This window comes from Manacus candei, unplaced genomic scaffold (genome assembly GCF_025592945.1).
Source record: "Manacus candei isolate 608988 ecotype Guabito, Panama unplaced genomic scaffold, ASM2559294v1 h1tg000119l, whole genome shotgun sequence".
NCBI lineage: Eukaryota > Metazoa > Chordata > Aves > Passeriformes > Pipridae > Manacus > Manacus candei.
In genome coordinates, this window is record NW_026138167.1 from 3,268,626 (window position 1) to 3,286,087 (window position 17,462).

Below are 17,462 nucleotides of genomic sequence, written 5' to 3' on the forward strand. Positions count from 1 at the left end.
TTTTACAGGATCCAATGTAGAGGACACAACTCTGGCTTTTGAGAATAATTAGTAGGAAAACTCAGGGAGAAAACCCTTCATTCACAGGCAGTGGGTGCAAAGAAGGTTAATAATTAGCTCAGATACCCTCAGAAACCTCTAGTTGTGTTTAGTAAGTGTTTGCTCCTGTGTATTTTTGTGTCACCATCTAGAATATATTTACATAAATAGGCACTTAGCTCTTCCCTGCCTGGTGTCCATTTGCATGGGTTGCTGGCAGGCAGAATATATGGATACACTTGGCTCAACCAGCCAATTACTTTGCCACTTATCTTCATGTCACTGCCCTGCTTTGTTATTGCAGCCCTCAATGCCACTTCTGTCTTCATCAACACTGTCTCATTCATGCTGTTTGCTTTGATGACTTTGCTGGGCAACCTCTTTCGTGTGCTTGTGTCCTTCTGAGAGAGGCTTGTTCTTCTGCAGTTTGCCTGTCTGGCCCCCAAACCCTGTGAACTGCAGGTATTACCCTTGCACAGAGGAGCTGTGCTGGGGGACCAATGCTGGTGCTCTGCTGCTCTGGCTGCCCTGGGAGTCAGGGGGAGGAGGGCTGAGCATGGCACACCATGAAACATCACATTCAGCTGCCTCTGATGCTTGAATCAAACCCTGTGAGTTTGTTAAATCATTGTGTCGGTTGCTGGCCGTGAAAACCCATTTTAAGTGGTGATTCAACATCCTATTTCTGCACAGCAAGAGCATGTTCAAGTCCCTGAGATTTTACTAGTCCCCAGCACGTGTTCTCTACTGAATCAGTTCCATAAATACCTCATATAAAGCGCTGGACACTTTTGTGAGTTCCCATCAGAAGTACTTCATTCACATTTGACATTGTACCAGTGATGGGTGTTTCATATAATGGAAAAAAAATTCCAGGCTTGTAATGAGGTGATTGTTTGACTGCTTTGGTCCACCTATGTTTAGTGATGTGTTACTGACACAAGCAGGAGCATGGCATGAGGAAATAATAGATTTTGTATGTAAAGTAATTGTCATCCATGCTGTGATACCAGGAAATCTTCAGGTCTGCCTGTTTTCTCCAACAAAAAAACCTTTCCTTTGACACTTTTAACATTTGAGTTAATTTATGAGCTGACATCTGGAACCCTGTGCTTTTTGACAAGACATTCTTCAATTTTGGCTTGGAAATACCATCTAAATGCAAGTGTCCCTTCCAAATTGAACTTCCAAGTTCCCAAAATCACGGTGGAAAACTCCTGAGGAAAGGTTTTCTTTTAGAGATTGATACATTGAAAATACTGAGAGTGCAAGTTTCCCTGTGGTGCCTTGGCCCTCGAGGGTAGAGTTAGAGGTACTGAGGTACTGAGCCCCAAATATGTTCATTGTATGATGTTTGAGCAGTGTCAGTGAAGTGGCTTTTGCACTGCACAGGAACCAGTGCCTTCTGCTTCGGCTGAAAGAGAAAAACTAGTTTCTGCAGCTGTCCTGAGCCCTGTTTGCATCTGTGACCCACTTAGCTCGTGGTGCTGCCTCATGGAGGAAGTCGTGCACAACATCTCTGGAATGACACCTAGGCCAGAGCTGATCCTGCATGAGAACAATTACCCACTGACCCCAAAACTTCCCAGGTCAGGAAGGAAGACAGTGATTTTTAGGCACCATCAAATCCCATGAAGTGCAGTCAGTAGCTCTCATTTATTAGTCTTAGTTCACGTGTTGTTACTGACAGAGATTCAGCAGCTTATTGTTTGAGGTGCTGCAGTCCCTATGGAATTAACTGGAATATTTTGAGTGTGAGTGCCATCAGTGATGTTCCTGTGACGTGCAGTGTGTCACAGCACTAGTGGATGGGACTGGGACAAGTCCCTGTCTGGCAGTTCACCAGGAAAAGCTGTGCCACAGGGACTTTAACACCGAGCAGGGTGGTAGTTAAAATACCTGAGTGTTGGCCAGCACAGCATTCACCAGTCTGGTGCAAACAGACAACACATAAACGTGGCCTTAGAAAGCAGAGAACGAGTTTTGGCCCAGTAGCTCAGTACTGAATGAGAGAAGGGGCAGCAGTGGCCCTGTCTGGGCTGCCATTATAAGTGGAGATTTTGTGAGAGTGCTCAGAAGGTGGAGGGGTTTGTCTGACTCTCTTGCTCTGCTGAACTGAGCACATACAAGTGTGCTCAGGTCCTGATCCAGCACAGGATCAAGCAGGCACTAAGTGTTTTAGCATTGAAGTACAAGTATTTGCAAGCATGATGTTTAAGTCATTTCCTGGTTCTGAGCCTTAATAACAAGAGATGAAGGTAGTAAAAGCCCCCTCCCATGTCCTCAGTGAAGATTGTTGCCCAGATCCTAAAACTGAATCATTTTAAGGAGATATTTTAAACTGATGTTTCGCCTAGGTCAGATTGGTCAGCTCCTGAGATGGGGATGCTCCTAGAAGAGTCTCCATACATTTTGATAAAATGTGGGTGGCCTATGGGGGCCTCTGTGAGAAGAGTCACTTTTCAACATAAAAGGTGCTCTATCAAACATCAGAAGAGAAAATGGGAAATTCAGCCTCACAACCGGTGGTCTAAATATTGGCACATGATCCTCTGCAGCAGTTTTAGATTTTGAAAAGCAGCTTTTCCAGCACGTGTTTAGAATTGGAATAATTTACAATGTGAAGCAAAAAACAAATGACAGATTTCCAGTGTAAGTCTGAAGGACCAGCCGTCTCCTGTTTCCATGTACTGCTTCCTGTGCCAGGTTTTGACTTCTGAGGAACCGAGCAAGGCCCAGGAGAAGGCCTCTGCTGGGAGAGGAATGCACAAAAGCTAAAGGACACTTAGTAATGTGAGCTGGAATCTGATATACTGTGGAGCCTTAAGTCCTGCATAGCCAGGATCTGGTCATCTCCTCCTGACCCTGGACGGGGAAGAGCATAAACCTGGCTGGCTGTTTATCCTCAGCAGGATGTCAGTTGTGTTGCATGTGTGTTCACCTCTCCTTCTGTGCAAATCCCAGCAAGAACAGCCTCTTTCCCAGGACTGGGAAGTTCCTGGGTTTATTACACATGGTGATAGAAATGTGGTATAGCAACTGCTGATAAGGTGCTGATTTAAAGAGAAGCAGCCTGTGAGTCCTGGTCTCAGTGGACACTTTTAGCTTAGAAAGACTGAATAAAAGCAGAAGGGTTTTCGATTGCCTCAGTAATGAACATCTTGAATTTGAGGGCTAGATTTCCTCCAAATGCAAGTGGACAAAACTCAGTTGTTAACAGAGTGAGCTTGCCTCTGAGGATTTTACAGCTCCTTAAAGAAAATATCAACTTGCTGAGTAAACACAGTCTCCTTTGCTTTGCTGTCTCTGTACTGATGTCTGCTCAAATTTTTTTTGCTACTGCTGGTCTGGGGATTTTTGTTGTGTTTTTATGGGGAGTTTGTTTTGGTTTGTTGTGGGGTCTTTTTGTGGTTTTTTGTTTGTTGGTTTGAGGGGGGTTGTGTGTTGGGTTTGGGGGGTTTGGGTTGGATTTTTTGCTTTGTTTAGTGGGTTTTTTTCATTTTGTTGTGGGGTTTTTTTTTTCTTTTTGTATGAATTGGGTCACTTTCCAGTCTCCTTGCATTAGGGCGTGGTAACAAGATCCAATGTGACAGTTCCCCAACTGTTCCAATGTTTTCAAGAGGGAGGTGTGAGGCAGCAAAGGAAGGCTCTGCCCTCGAAGGAATTTAACCTCTTGGAAAACGCAGTCTCGGGTCCTTCCAGGCACTTCATTGACCGACTTTTCAGCAAACTGCTGAAAACCTAATTGGACCATGGCTTGATGGGTAAAACAGATGTGGGAGACAGTCCATAAGCAAGGGGGAAGATGGGCTGGGAAATGTGAGATACCCCCCAGGTTGGTGTGGAAATGAGCATCCTCTCGGGCTGCCCTGGATGTCCTCAGACTGTGCAGGAGAGAGGAAACAGCCCCAGGAAGTGGGAAACTGCCTCTGGCCTTACCTGCTGCTCTGGGGGGAAGGCAAGCTGGTTGATGTGAGTCACATCAACCACTTTGCTGAGGCCAGAGGACACAAACTGGGCAGGGTGGGCACACTCTGGGCTCCAGGGAGGATGAACTGCAGCACACTGAGTGGTGGAGAGGAGGGCTGGAGGGAAAGGCAGAGGGTGTGCTCTCTGCTACCTGTGATACAGCTGCAGGCCAGTGCCCATGAGCTGGTGCTGCTGCAAAACAGTGGCTGGGGAACATGAGCACCCCTCTCCAGAGCTTCCTTCATCCCCTCCTCCTCTTTTAGGTCACTACCTCAAAAAGAAGAAGAGAAATCCCAGGGTTTGCTGGTTGGTCCTGCCCTGATGCAACCCCAGCAAGACAACAAATTTTTTTTATATCATGCCAAACTCCTCTCAAGAACAGCCATAATCTTTTTTGGGTTTTTTGGAGTGGCTGTGTTTTCTTTTCACCTCTGCTGAAACCAAAATCCATGACCTATGTTCTGAAACCTACACCATAAACTGAATTCTGATCAGACCATCCCATCATTGCAGTGCATTCCACTGCAAATGCACATGCTCAGAAAAATTATTGCTGTAGGCATAATACTTGTGGTTTAGGTGCATATTTTCTTGCCAAGTTGTTATAATTAAAAGCACTGATATGAGAGGTCCAGGAATGCAGGACTGGCGTCCCTTTGTGAGGCCTGTGTGTGATAAAGGATCCATGGGGAGTGTAAGTGAAGTCTGCACCACAGGACAATAAGCACTGCAGAAAAGAGGACTTTAGGGAGAGATCTGAACTAGAGAAGGAAGAACATACTCAAGGATTCAGAATGAATCCAAAGACCCCACTCTAGTGGGTGATTGCAGATTTCTGCTGGAGACCTCCAGCTCTGTGCAAAGGTGATGTCCCCTTGATGCTTCTGACTCCCCACAATTTCAAAGGAAATGCTTTCTTGTGTGTAGCTGTAGTTGTTCAGTTGTACTTGCAGGTAGAAGTGAGCTGGTAAAATGAGTGTAAAATTAGTACCAGGTTGTAATTATTAAGGCATATTTGTTGAAGTAAATCTCTTCTCTTACGTATCTCTGAGTAATGTCATTTCCCCCCCCAGTTTCAGTTGGAATCACTGTACTCCCAACCAGCTGGAGTCCAACCTAGCCAAAAAGAGCTCATTATCTTCCCTCTACCCTTTGTCTTTCCCAGTCACTGAGGAAAACGTAACCATTGGATGCATTTCTCAGATCTGTTTCTCAGACTTCACATTGCCTCTTTCCTGTGTTATTATATGCCCATCTCTAAAGCTTGTGTAGTCTTTCCCCATAATATCTCTATGACAGTGACAGCCACAGGGCTAAACTTTAACCCTGGGACTCAAGTCTCTGCTGCTATAATATTCTTTTCTCTGCCCTGATGGTTTGGATTGCTCTATTCACAATGATTTTGCTCTAACAATTCTGACTTGTGCACGACTCACTTGCTTTTGTAACTTTATCCTGCCAAGCACAAGCTACTTGTCTTCACTCTCAAGACCATTCCTAGCTACAAACTGTGGCCCTTTTATCATCTGGCACTCAGTACAAAAGGTTCTGCAATAATCTTGTAACAATGGGCTGTTACAAGTGGAGTCCCCTTCTCTTTTTCACCTGCAACAGTACATTTGTCCTGAGTAGCCTCTTTGGTTTCACTGGGCATCCTTGAGAGATTGCATACAACCCATTTGAGTAAGGCCAGGAAAATCTGCTCTGAGTTGTTATTATTATTATTATTATCATCATTATAAAATAAATAATCTGCAGATGAAACAATTGGGTGGATGTCAAACTCAGTATCCTTTGAAAGAGCAGAGTCCCAAGCACAGATGTATCCCCATGTTAGCAGTGTTACAAATGCACTAAAGAGATGCCCCCACTGCAGCATCCATCAGCTCATGTCTGGAAATAACTGGGGTAAGGAAACTGTGAATAATTAGCATAATTAAAACAACCCCTGCACAATCACAACTACAATACTGCACCATTAGCTAGTTTAGAGAGCTTTCAGAGACAGTTATGGATGGATTTAAAAGTGCCTCGTTGAGCCAATGAGCTGATTTATTACTCTTTGATCTTTCTGTGCCCAGGGCTGTGCTCTTTGCAGTTAATAGTAGTCATTCTTGGTAATGATGAAACTGCTTTAAAATGAGCATTAATGGAGACTTAATTAACTATCATGATATCAGCTGGAAATAGCTCTTGTGGCCACAGAGAATCCTGCAGTCATGGAGAGATGATTTGATTTAACAGTTTTTCTGAACAAAACAGCTCCTTTCAGGCCCAAGATTTATTCTTTCCTAGAACAGCTGAAATTCATTGCCATGCTGAAGAATAGCACATCTCTGTTTGGTTTGTTCATTTGTGCAGTGGGCCAAGGTCTGTTCCTGTGTGTATTATGCTTTATCAGAAAATTAGCACTAACCACTGTGGAGTAGTTGGACATCACTAAAGGTTGGTTTTGAAATATTGAAAAACAATGGTTTATGTAGACTGTGATGTAAAAACACATCTTAAACACTGAAAGTGGCATAAATAAGTAATTAGCTGCTTTTCCTTTTCTTCTCCCTTGGAGTATATTCCCCCCATTGTCAGTTGTATTACGAGTGCATTCATGTGAGAGCACCTTTCTAAGCTTTCTGGAAAATATTCTTTGAGTATGAATGTGAGATGCACTTAAGGAAAGCAATAGCAAACAGCTGAATCTTCATAATATTCCAGATAAAACAGTGCCTTTTCCTAAATGCTTGTGTAACAGGGAAAGCACTGGATCACAGGATAGGTGAGGTTGGAAGAGACCACAGTGGGTCATCTGGTGCAGCCTCCCTGCTCAAGCAGGGTCATCCCAGAGAAAATTGCACAGCATTGCATCCAGATGGTTTTTGAATCTCTCCAGTGAAGGAGAGAAATCAGTCCCATAGATGGAGTTTCGTTATTCTGGCTTGCACTGGGCTGTGTGTCAGGGAGAAGTGGTGAGGAGGTGCTGTAGACAAAAGTGTATGTATGTGAAAGACATTATTTGCTTTTCTGTCAGATGAACTTCTTAGATATCAGTGCAGTGACATCCCTTCTGGCAGGAGTTAATCTTCACAGAACTGATCCAAGTGGTAGAGAAATACTGATTTTCTAAAGCAGCAGCATCTGCAGGGAAGGGCTGTGTTTGTGCCACATCCCTCCCATGGAGGTTTGTGCCACAGGGGTTCTTCCAGAGACGTCAACTGCAGTAGCATCTTCTTTATTTTCTATTCTTGCCTGACCCAGGGGCTTGTTCTGTCACTGAGCTTTCATGTGAGGATGGGGATATAACAAGAAGTTTTAAAATTTAATTTCCAGGTTTTTTTCCTTACTAAATCCAACTGTGGCCTCTCACTGAAGGTGGGAGTTTGCTTTCATCCTATTGCTGCAAACAGGCACCCTGATGAGACACAGAAAACCCAACCAGCTTAAGGCAAGGAGTTAAAACTGAAGGAGGTGCTGCCTGGAGTGCTCCTGCAGGTCTGGGGCTTTGCTACCACTTCTCTTATTTTTTTTAAATGCTTTTCTCTGTAGTGTTTATTTGATAAAGATATAAAAGGGGATGTGGAACAACTAAACACTGTTGTTTAGTTGCTCCTGCATGTTCATGGGGGACCACAGTGACCATGCACAGTCCTGGTTAATGTTCAGGAGCTTTCCCTACCACCTCCAAACTCAAACTAACCCCACAGGGCAGAGCTGGCTCCAGACAGGGTTTGAAGAAAACACCAGAATTTACTGAGCTGACATTTCAGAGACTAAAAGAGTTGAAAATACTATCAGAACAATGTTTTGTCTCCAATTCTTTACACTTACAGGAATTTGCAGGAAAGTCACAGAACATATGATTGCATTTCTTAGTTTGTGGCACCTTTAAATTACATCAGTTTTATGTAAACATAATATTCAGATAGATAGTAATAAAACATTAGATCCCTACAGTACTGTTCTTTTAAGTTGCAGGCTAAGGGACGTGATTTTTCTTCATATTCTTCTGATAAAATTCCAAATATCAATTATTTCTTTTTGTCCCACAAGTGAAGCAATTAGCCTGGGGGAGATGCCAAGAACTTAAAAACTGTTCCAGTGTGTTGGCTTGGCTGCCTGATGGCTTTGTAAAGTGACTGTTTCTGACACTCCCCCCGTCTTCCACACATGCACACGGCGCTGCCCTAATGTTCTCATCCACTGCACCATTCCCTGGTGTCTGGGGATCACAAAGAGTCAATGGAGCACAACCACTCCAAACAAGCAGTGGTATCATGAGTAAATGACCTTCTCTTTCCTACTGCTGTCACTGCCCAAGGCCAGGAGATGCAAGGTTTTAATGTGTTCTGAAAGCAGAGTGCTGGTGTGCTGCTGATGGGCTGCCACAAGCAGCAGGGAACAGGCTCCTGCACATTATAGTCAGGACTGTCATGCACCTAATTATTGCTACATGAGCCCTGCCTGGCGTTACATGCTATTTACAGTCCACTTGTGATACACATTTAGATCTGGGAGACCATGGTGTAGATCCTTTTTTTCCAGTTTACTGGCGGGTTCACTGTGAGGAGCCAAGGTCTGACCCAAACAAAAATCGAGTTTTACAGACTCTACAAGGTACTGATGGCTCTTAATTCCTGCTTCAGGAAGCTGTACCATTGGCACACCTTTAGAGTCCCACAGAGGTAGTCAGCTGTCAGTTTGTCTTTTCAGTGTGTCACTTATCCTTCCTGCTCCCATCTCACTTTTCATGGCCTTTGCGAGTCTGCTTCATATTTTACATGGTGCCCCGCCTTCTCTTCTTGTCAGATGTAATAGTGTCACAGCATCCACAGGAAGGAATGACATTTGGGAGCTGACTGCACAGGCTGGTTCCCTCATCAGGATCATACAGTGTGACTGCTCCAACACCTCCCCTGTTTTGTGCCTGGCCCTTCCCAAGGTTGGGCACTCCCTCAGAAATGTGTGCCAGCTGAACCAGTGTGAGACATTTCAGATGAGTGAGGCAATGGCTTGACCCCATAATACATTATATTTGTGGGGTTTCTTCCTGCCCAAAGTGACTGGTGGTGTGCCACACTATACAGAGCCAATGTCACACCCCTCACTGCATGTGAGCATGGTACAGCCAAGCCTTCAGAACTGTCACATAAAACAGAATTTGAAACCTTTAGCCAGCAGCAAACTGTGCTGTCACAGTCATTAGTCCAAAAAACACGGGAAGCACATTAGAGGTTGTTGTGAAAGTATATTCTGCCTAATCACAGCTACAGGCAGTGTCGTTTTGAAGCAAGGAATAAATCATCAGACTGAAGGTCTGATTTAACAGCAGGGAGTCAGAAGGAGTTATCTGCTGTTTACCTTCAAAGGGAAGGTGAACCTTGTGTTTTGTGTCTGTAACTGTTCTAATGAGTTAAGTGTTTCATTATTAAGTCCACTTCCCAAAGGCAAATATTGTATCTAGATCTGGGCTATCTCCAAATCATAAGCAGCAAGATATAGTTCTTTTTTCATAGAGGTTTGCTGGTGTCACTCGAGAAGACCAGCAAACCCTTCCCATGCATAACAGTGATAATGCATGACAAAGATAATGAGAGCTGGTGTCACAATCTGCCCTTGTGTGTCTTGTCTGCAGAGCAGGATTCCATTGGGACTGAAACAAGGTCCTGCATCCCACCCAGTTCTTCCTTCCCTCCACTGATCAAGGCTCCTACTGGGTTTGTCACTTTGCAGGAACAGCTCCCACATGTGGCACCTGGAAGCAGAGGTGTTTGGTGTCCCATGGGCTGACTGCCAGGGCATCCTGCCTCCTGTGCCACCCCTGTGCCACAGCAATGCCACACTGACTGAAATCTGTGGTGCACCAAGCCCTTACCAGGCAGAGAGTTCAGAGTTCTGGAGCACAACAAGCTCCTGAACGCTGTTTAGTTGCCTTGAAATTCCTCACTTTCCCTCCTGGTTTAGGTCACAGACAGCCCTCCCAGCAATCCTGCTTCTGATACTGGAGCATCTCTCTGTCCAAGGAAGTAGCCTCCATTACTGACCCCCCTCTAAGTTGGTTAGTGTAAGTCTTTTCATTAATTCTGCTCTGGCAGTGGATCATAGAATCTCAGAAACCAAACTGAAAAACAATAGAGAGACTCCATTCAAAGTCAGTGGTGTTATGAGCAGAACCCCTCCTGTTCCAGACAGGAAGATGCACTCAGTGCCTTTCTGTCATAGCTCATTAAGCAAAATCCAAATTAATCAATATACTCCAATGTCTTCATTTCCAGCTGTGCTACTCTGAAGTTGTGCCTCTGACATATGGGCTCCATTTCTCTTTAGAGATCCTGCTCAGGCATGTAGCCTTCCTTTTCACAGAGATTTGACAGCCTGGCTCCCAGATACGGACATTGATTGTTTGTACCAAGAAAATATCATTTACCTTTATTTATGATTGGAAAAATCTACGCAGAATTACATCTCTAGCATATGGCATAATGGGGGTTTTAGTCTTGGGAAGGCCTTTTAAATGGAATATTAGAAAAGGGTTGAAAAAGATGAGTGTTGTCTGTGGTCTTTCCTGGTTTAGGTCTGGCTGTTTGCATGGAACTGTTGAATTTTTCATTTGGTTGTAGACTACGGCTTTTAAAATGTGCATGTAATGACGTTTCTTCTTTTGTAAACCATCTGCCCAGTCACAAAAACTAATTGATATATTAAAAAAAAAAAGTCTTTCTTTTTTTTTCCCCTTTTTTTCCTTCTAAAGGGAGAATCTCTTGTATGGGCTGGAAAGCCAGAGCCCTCTGACAGTCTGGTGGCAGAAATTGAGTTCAGACGAGGGGAGGGCTCTTTTTTCAGTGACCCACAGTAATTAATAGTAAAAAGGAAGTGTTTAGCTTTTTTCCCTAAAAATTTGTGGTTTGGGATTGCTGTTTAGGTTTCTGACATGGAAAGATGCCGCTGTTCTTTGCAAAATAAACCAATATTCCATTAAAATAAAACTTTAAATATCCCTGCAGCTTCACCGTGGCCCCTTTTTCTGCCACCTCTTCTGAAAAGTGAAGAGATTCCACCAGCACAACCAAGTCTAAAGTTTAGCAATTCCCCTTTAACAGTGTACCTATAGAATAAACCTCCTATTTGTCAGCTCTCATCAAAATCCCCTCCTGAAATTCAGCTGCGGTATTTCACCCAGCCTTACCCTGGGAGCTGATACCTCGACATTCCTTGAGACAACATCCTGTCCTTCTCCCATGTTTTTCCCGTTAACATTATTGAGGGAAGATGCTCGTAGGAAGCTGCTCCGGGCTGGAGGCGTCTGGGCTGCAGCTGGGGGAGCTCCCGGCGCTGACATGGAGCGCGCTCTGCACTAGGTGGTGCTGCCGGGAGAACCAGGACACACCACCTCGGGGAGAAGAGGGCTTCAAAGACGTTCGGAGACGTGCAGAATTGATTTCCTACGTTCTTAGCTTTTTAATGGCCTCTTTTGCGGGAGGGGCTCTTGGGAAAAGGAGACAAAGTGAAAAAAAGTGACTTATTTGTACTAATGGGTTGCATGAACGTGGTCTGCAGTTCCTGAGGGACTGAAGCCCCTGCAGTATGACCCTGTATCTTGGCCAGAATTCCTGTTTTTCCAGGATGTGTTATACAAAGAGCTTGTGGATCCTAAAATCTAAACCTAGAAGCCTAAATGCAACATCTTCTTTGGAGAATTTTGTTCATGCTTCCCAAATTTGATTGCTTTCAGCTATTCACCCAAGTGAGGCTCAGGAGTAAAAATATTGTGATTCATAGAAGTGCTGAGTACCCTTTCTTTTGACTGACACCAGTGGGAGTTCAAAATAGTATTAACTCTGAAGGCTGAGGTTCTTTTATTTAGATGCCTCATGATGTAGTTTGCTACAAATTTCATCATCCAAGTTTGAAAACTGTGGCCATAATCACTTAGGTCCCTAGAGATGACCCCTCTAATCTTAATTGGCGAGGAAGTGGCTCGAGTTATCTTGATGCTTTCCAGATAATGTTTAGACAAAGAATGTCTGCATTATTCCTTTTCAGTCTGAAATCTGCAGATCTAGTACTAGGGGAGGAAGCCTGGAAAACAATGACCTCGTTGTCAGGGACTCTGGTTTCTGTTGGGAACGGTCACTTGGCCCGTTCAGTTAATAAGCCCCAGAAACCTTCTGAATTAGAAAGAGCAAAGGATGTTAGTTTAGAAGGTCAGAGGGTTAACAATGGAAGGAGCAGTTGTACTCAAGGTCATTTTCTGAGCAAAGTTTAGCAAGACAAAACAAAACTGGGAGAAGGATTGATAGGAGTTAGAACACCTATGGCTTACATATTTCTAGACCTCATCTTATGACAGTATAAATTGTCATCTGTTCCCTGAACTAGTTCAATTATAGCTCTTTATATCAGTAAGAACTAACTCAAATGCTTAGACTGATTATTGCTTTGAAACAGGCTGATGAAAAACCTTTAAAAAACATTTGGAATTTTAAATTGAATTAACGGATGAGATCCCTATTTCCTGGTTATAATTTTTGTGGAATGCTAAATACTCTGTTTTGTTAGGAAAGGGAAAATGAAGTTTCTTCATCTTCTTTTTGTCTGCCAGATGTAGTGGAAAACTTTTGAATTTAGCACATACACAAAGGTCAGGGCACCAGGATTGTGCAAATGGCATGGCCTCTATAGCTTCAGGACATGGCCCTGGTGGGAGTTCAGTCCAGACCTAAATGAGAATATAATCCTTTGAATTCACTCATTCTTCTTCTGGACATTTGGGAAAAATACCGTGGTCCTCTATCCCGGGAGACGAAGATCCTTTAGGAATCTCCAGTGACCACGCTCGGTCCATCTGCCTGAGCAAGTCAATCTTAATAGCCCTGCCTTATCTTCAGAGAGCTGGCACAGTTTGATTCCTTTTCTATTGACAGCTATGGCTTTATTAATGCCTTTTGTTCAAGCAAATGAGAATTGCTGAGTTCCTGAGGGCCTCTGTGAAAACCCCTGGTTTCTCATGTCGTGGTAACCCCTCCATGAAAAAGAAACAACTCTTCTGCATTAGAGGTTACAGGGAGGGTTTCCAGTTTAACACCCAAACCCCAGCAATGCCACGGCCTGAAGGAGCAAAGCAAGGCTGTGACACACAGAGCACCACTCTTACTGCTCTCACATTGTTAGTTTGCTGTAGTGACCATGGGGGGGAATTACCAGGCACAGCTCAAAGGAAAGGTTGGCTTTTCAGAGCTGCTTTAGCAGCAACTCTACCCCTTCCCTATGATATGAACCTTTGGAGACATCCAATAAATACATTACATGAGATATTTCCTTTAAAAATGGAACTTTGTGCCTGACTGTTGGACATGGCTATGGAAGACTCTGGCTTGAAGCTGGATGGATTTTATTTCCTAGAAGTTTATGTAGACCGTTATCTTCCAACATCAGGAGCCCAGGAAGCTCCTGCCTCAGATCCTCTGCTCTCCCAGTCTGGTCCTTGCCTCAGGTTGCCTGTGAACAAGTGCCAGTGACTTGGCTGCTTAAAGAGCTGTTCATTGTCTTGTCTGAAGTGAAGGTGTTGGGCTGAAGGGAAGCATCACCAAAATTAGTTGAAACAATCTGAATGCACTGTTCTATTTTGCTTCCTTCAGCTAAAGGAGAGGAAAGCTGGGGAAAGAGAAAAGGAGGTTAATATCTTATTTGCTACTTTGCCAAAAGTCTGCTGGGATTCTCCAGGATCTTCTTCATTCAGAGAGGCATCCTTGACTCACAGTTCCACAAAAAATCCATTAAAACACACGTAATGCACAGAGAATGACTTTCACCCCAGGCCATGGATTCTGAAATCAATAAATCCTTGTTTTAGTTTTTTCTTTCTGAAGTACATTGTCTTACCCAATAAACCAGAAAGCTCTGTTTAATCATGTGAATAGATTTTTTTTCCCCTGCTCATACAATACTGTGTTTTAAACTTGGCAGATTGTTAGTGTTGCTTCCAAACTGATACTTTCTGCCGTGTTTCTTTATCTGCACTGGAGGGTTTGGGGATTGATGACTCCCTTTCAGCTGCCAAGCCACATGCAGAATCTGCCTTTTGGGAGACAGGAACTGTGTAAGGCAGCTGGTGATGGCTGGACAGTTTGGACAGAAGGTAATGTCACTTATGTTCCCAACACTCTCAGGCGGTGCTCAGATTTGTTACGTTACAACTGCTCAAATGTACATTAAGAGGTCCAGCTACTAAAAATCTCTGCTGGATGTTGGTTACTCAGTATGGCCCTCCTGCACAACTCTTTAGCAGTTTGTAAGTGGTTTTCCAAAGCAGTGTTCTAAACTGATTTGTATTACAGGCAGAACGTTAGCCTGAGACCGAGTGATCTTGATTTTCCTCTCTGTTGATATTTGTGGCTTTACTCTGGTCCTGGCCCAGGAAAACACACCCAGGAGCACCTCTAGGGCACAGCCCATGGTGACTGTGTGACTGGCATTGCCACCACACCGCGCTGGGTCGGGATCAAATTGCTCAGCAGTCTGCAGAATTAATGCCCAAGCGAAAAGACAATCAAACTCCCTTTGTTTTCAGAGTCAGAGCAGCAAATTTTACTTTGGTTAAGAAAACAATTCTCAACTTTATTGTGTTCTTGTAGCAGATCAGAAGATAGGAGGAGCAGGTGGCCAGCTTAAAGCCCGATTGTGGAAGACAACACAGATCAATTAATTCCCCTTGGAAGGGGATATTGTGGGGGAGGAATTAAAATGATAATATTTATTTTTTCTTAATGAACGTAAAACTGGCAAACACTTTCCTGTCTGCCTCTCACAGCACAAGAATTCATTTCCTTTCCTATTAGTTAGGTCTCAAAAACCAAAAGGGTACCCTGGCACTGGAAATCCCTCCAGCATTTTAGCTTGGGAATAGTGGGTATTCTTTCAGCTTAATGAGAGGGCAGCAGGAGATACAAGGCAGCACTGCAGCAATGCTGTTCCATCCCATACATTCGTATTACATTTCACCCATTGTCCTGCTGGAGGCCCACTGGAAGTGAATTTGGCAGGTAAATTTACGATGGCAATTTGCCTTCCAGTTGTATAATTTATTCGCGTCAGAAATAATTTATTTCTTTATTATTTATTCTGCCTTAAACCAATCTTTTTTTTTTTTCTTTTTTTTTTTTTTCCTTACCTAGGGTACCACCTTAGCAAATAAAATCCATTGTTTGCACTGAGCCCTGTGTGAGTTCCCAGTGGTCAGCCAGTAACCTCAAGGGGATAGTTCTGGTCCCATTACTGGTCACTTATTTGTATGGATGATGGAGTGCCCTGGTCCCATCTGTACATATATTACTTTCTTTTGTCTTAGAGGCACTGTTGGAAAGATTAATTAGGTCCATCTGCAGGGAAGGCTCAGCCTGAGGGGATTCAGGTAAACAAAATAAATGCCGAGGGGAAAAAGTGCTGAGGGGCATGTTTAGAAAATCAAACTGTTTTCCATAACATTAATGGGAAAATTACATACAGAAGGAGATTGAAAGAAAAGTAAAACTGCCATTTAGTCTGGGTTGTTTCAGCATGACCTGATAAACATCTCCTATTGTTGCTGTGGCAGGATAAGGATCTATGGGAGGGCTAAAGTAAAGTCTATGGGCAACATTCTCAGCTAATATAAGTCAGCACAGCTTTGTGATCTTCACTTTATAGCAGCAGAGATTTGAGTCATATCTGCCATAGTGATACTGCTTCAATCCTTCATTTGAGTGATCCCAGACACGCAGTAAACCCCTCCTAATTCACATTCTGCCTTTTTGTTTTTTAACAGTGCTGTGTTCCTTATGAGTCTTACATCACAGCTCTGTTTTCCTTTTCTTTAAGCTTCCTTCTATATTTTCTTCCTTATCTTTTCCTTCCCTTTCCTTCAAACAGTTCAGCATGCAAATGACTCTAATAGCATTGAGCTGATACGATCACAGCTTGTAAAACAGAAACTCAGCTCTTACTGACTTTTATATAATTATTATATGCATAAGTAATTCGTGTAACTAGTGCATAAACCACGTGAAATTTGTTACCATTGAAGTTACATCTCCCTGTGTTGCCTTCCCAGCCTAAGTGGGGATTTGTATTCCACAATGCAATGGGATTACAATCCACAATGTTTTCATGAAACACCAAATGGAAAAACAAAAAGACCATTTTTCTCACTGAGCTTTGGCTGTCCTAAGCGATGGGAATAATAGAGTTGTTTTGCTTTTAAACTTTTGTTGGAGTGAAGTTAGCTTCCTTATGAGTTTGGAGTTCAACTCCTGCTGACTTTTATATTAATTAGTAAATCCAGAGAAACACGAGGGCTTATTTTTGAGAAAGAGAGGGAAAACATAAATTATTTAAAAGAAAAGAGAAGAAGCATAGAGAAAGGACAGAAAAAAAATGTAACTCAAAGAGTAAGGGGGGAATGCCTGTTGGTGATTTGTTCAACTACTGCACATACATGCTGGTGAGAGGGAAGACACTGGCTCTGGAATGCTCGTGCCTGTCTCCCTCCTGTGCCAGCAGCAGTGCCCCCTCGGTCCCAGAGAGGGACAACTCCTTCTGGGGTTGAACTTTCAGGTCTAATTCTAAATAGCTGCTAAGTCTGCAGTTGGCAGTGCTGGAAGGAAACTGCCTCCCTAGATAAATAAGGTGTGAACATGTACACGTGTCCAGAGAGAGCCAGTGAGACACCCCAGAGACCAGCTGGCTTTTTGGTTTAGCAGCTGTACTGTAGAGGTGGAACGGGTACCTCACGGTCTTTAGATAAGGTTGTAATGTAAATAAAGGTGTAACTTGATTCCATGTATTTAGGGTGAGTAGCTCAATGTGCTGCCATTGCAAAATAGAGCCTTTTCTGACCAAAGGCACTTCTTCCTTCCAGCCTGGTGCACATTCTAGATGAAGGGTATTCTGAAGGCTCCCTCCTGGACTTCATGAAATAGGTCAGTGGCCACAGTCCAACCCCCAGGACCAAGGCCTACATCTTAGAAACACTCTCAGGTGGCATCTGCTGGAGTAGTTCTCGTTTGTATCAGTGGTGCAGCAAACGAAAGAACAGTCAAGGAACTTAAATGGTCCTTTAAAGACCAAATTGTCCCTCCTTAAAGTCTTCTGGGCCAATGCATTTCCTCAGGTAGAGACAGATGTTCCTGTGTGGTTTGTGCTGCTCAGGCTCATTCTCACAGGTAGCTGAGGACTTTGTCCTGTAGAGACTGAGCCATATCACTGGGATACTCCAGGTATCCACATTCTGCAGGGTTCTGGAAGCAGGGCTGGACCATGGGAGCGTATTTTCTGTGGTGCAGTTGGGAAGTTGGAACCGAGATACTGAGCAGGGTTTTTCTTCAGTGTTTCATAGCAATACACAGACTTGGTGTGGGTTTTTTGGGCCTGCAGCATTATGTTTGAAAGTCTTAAACCTCCCTGCAATAGGGAAATTATTTGTGTGT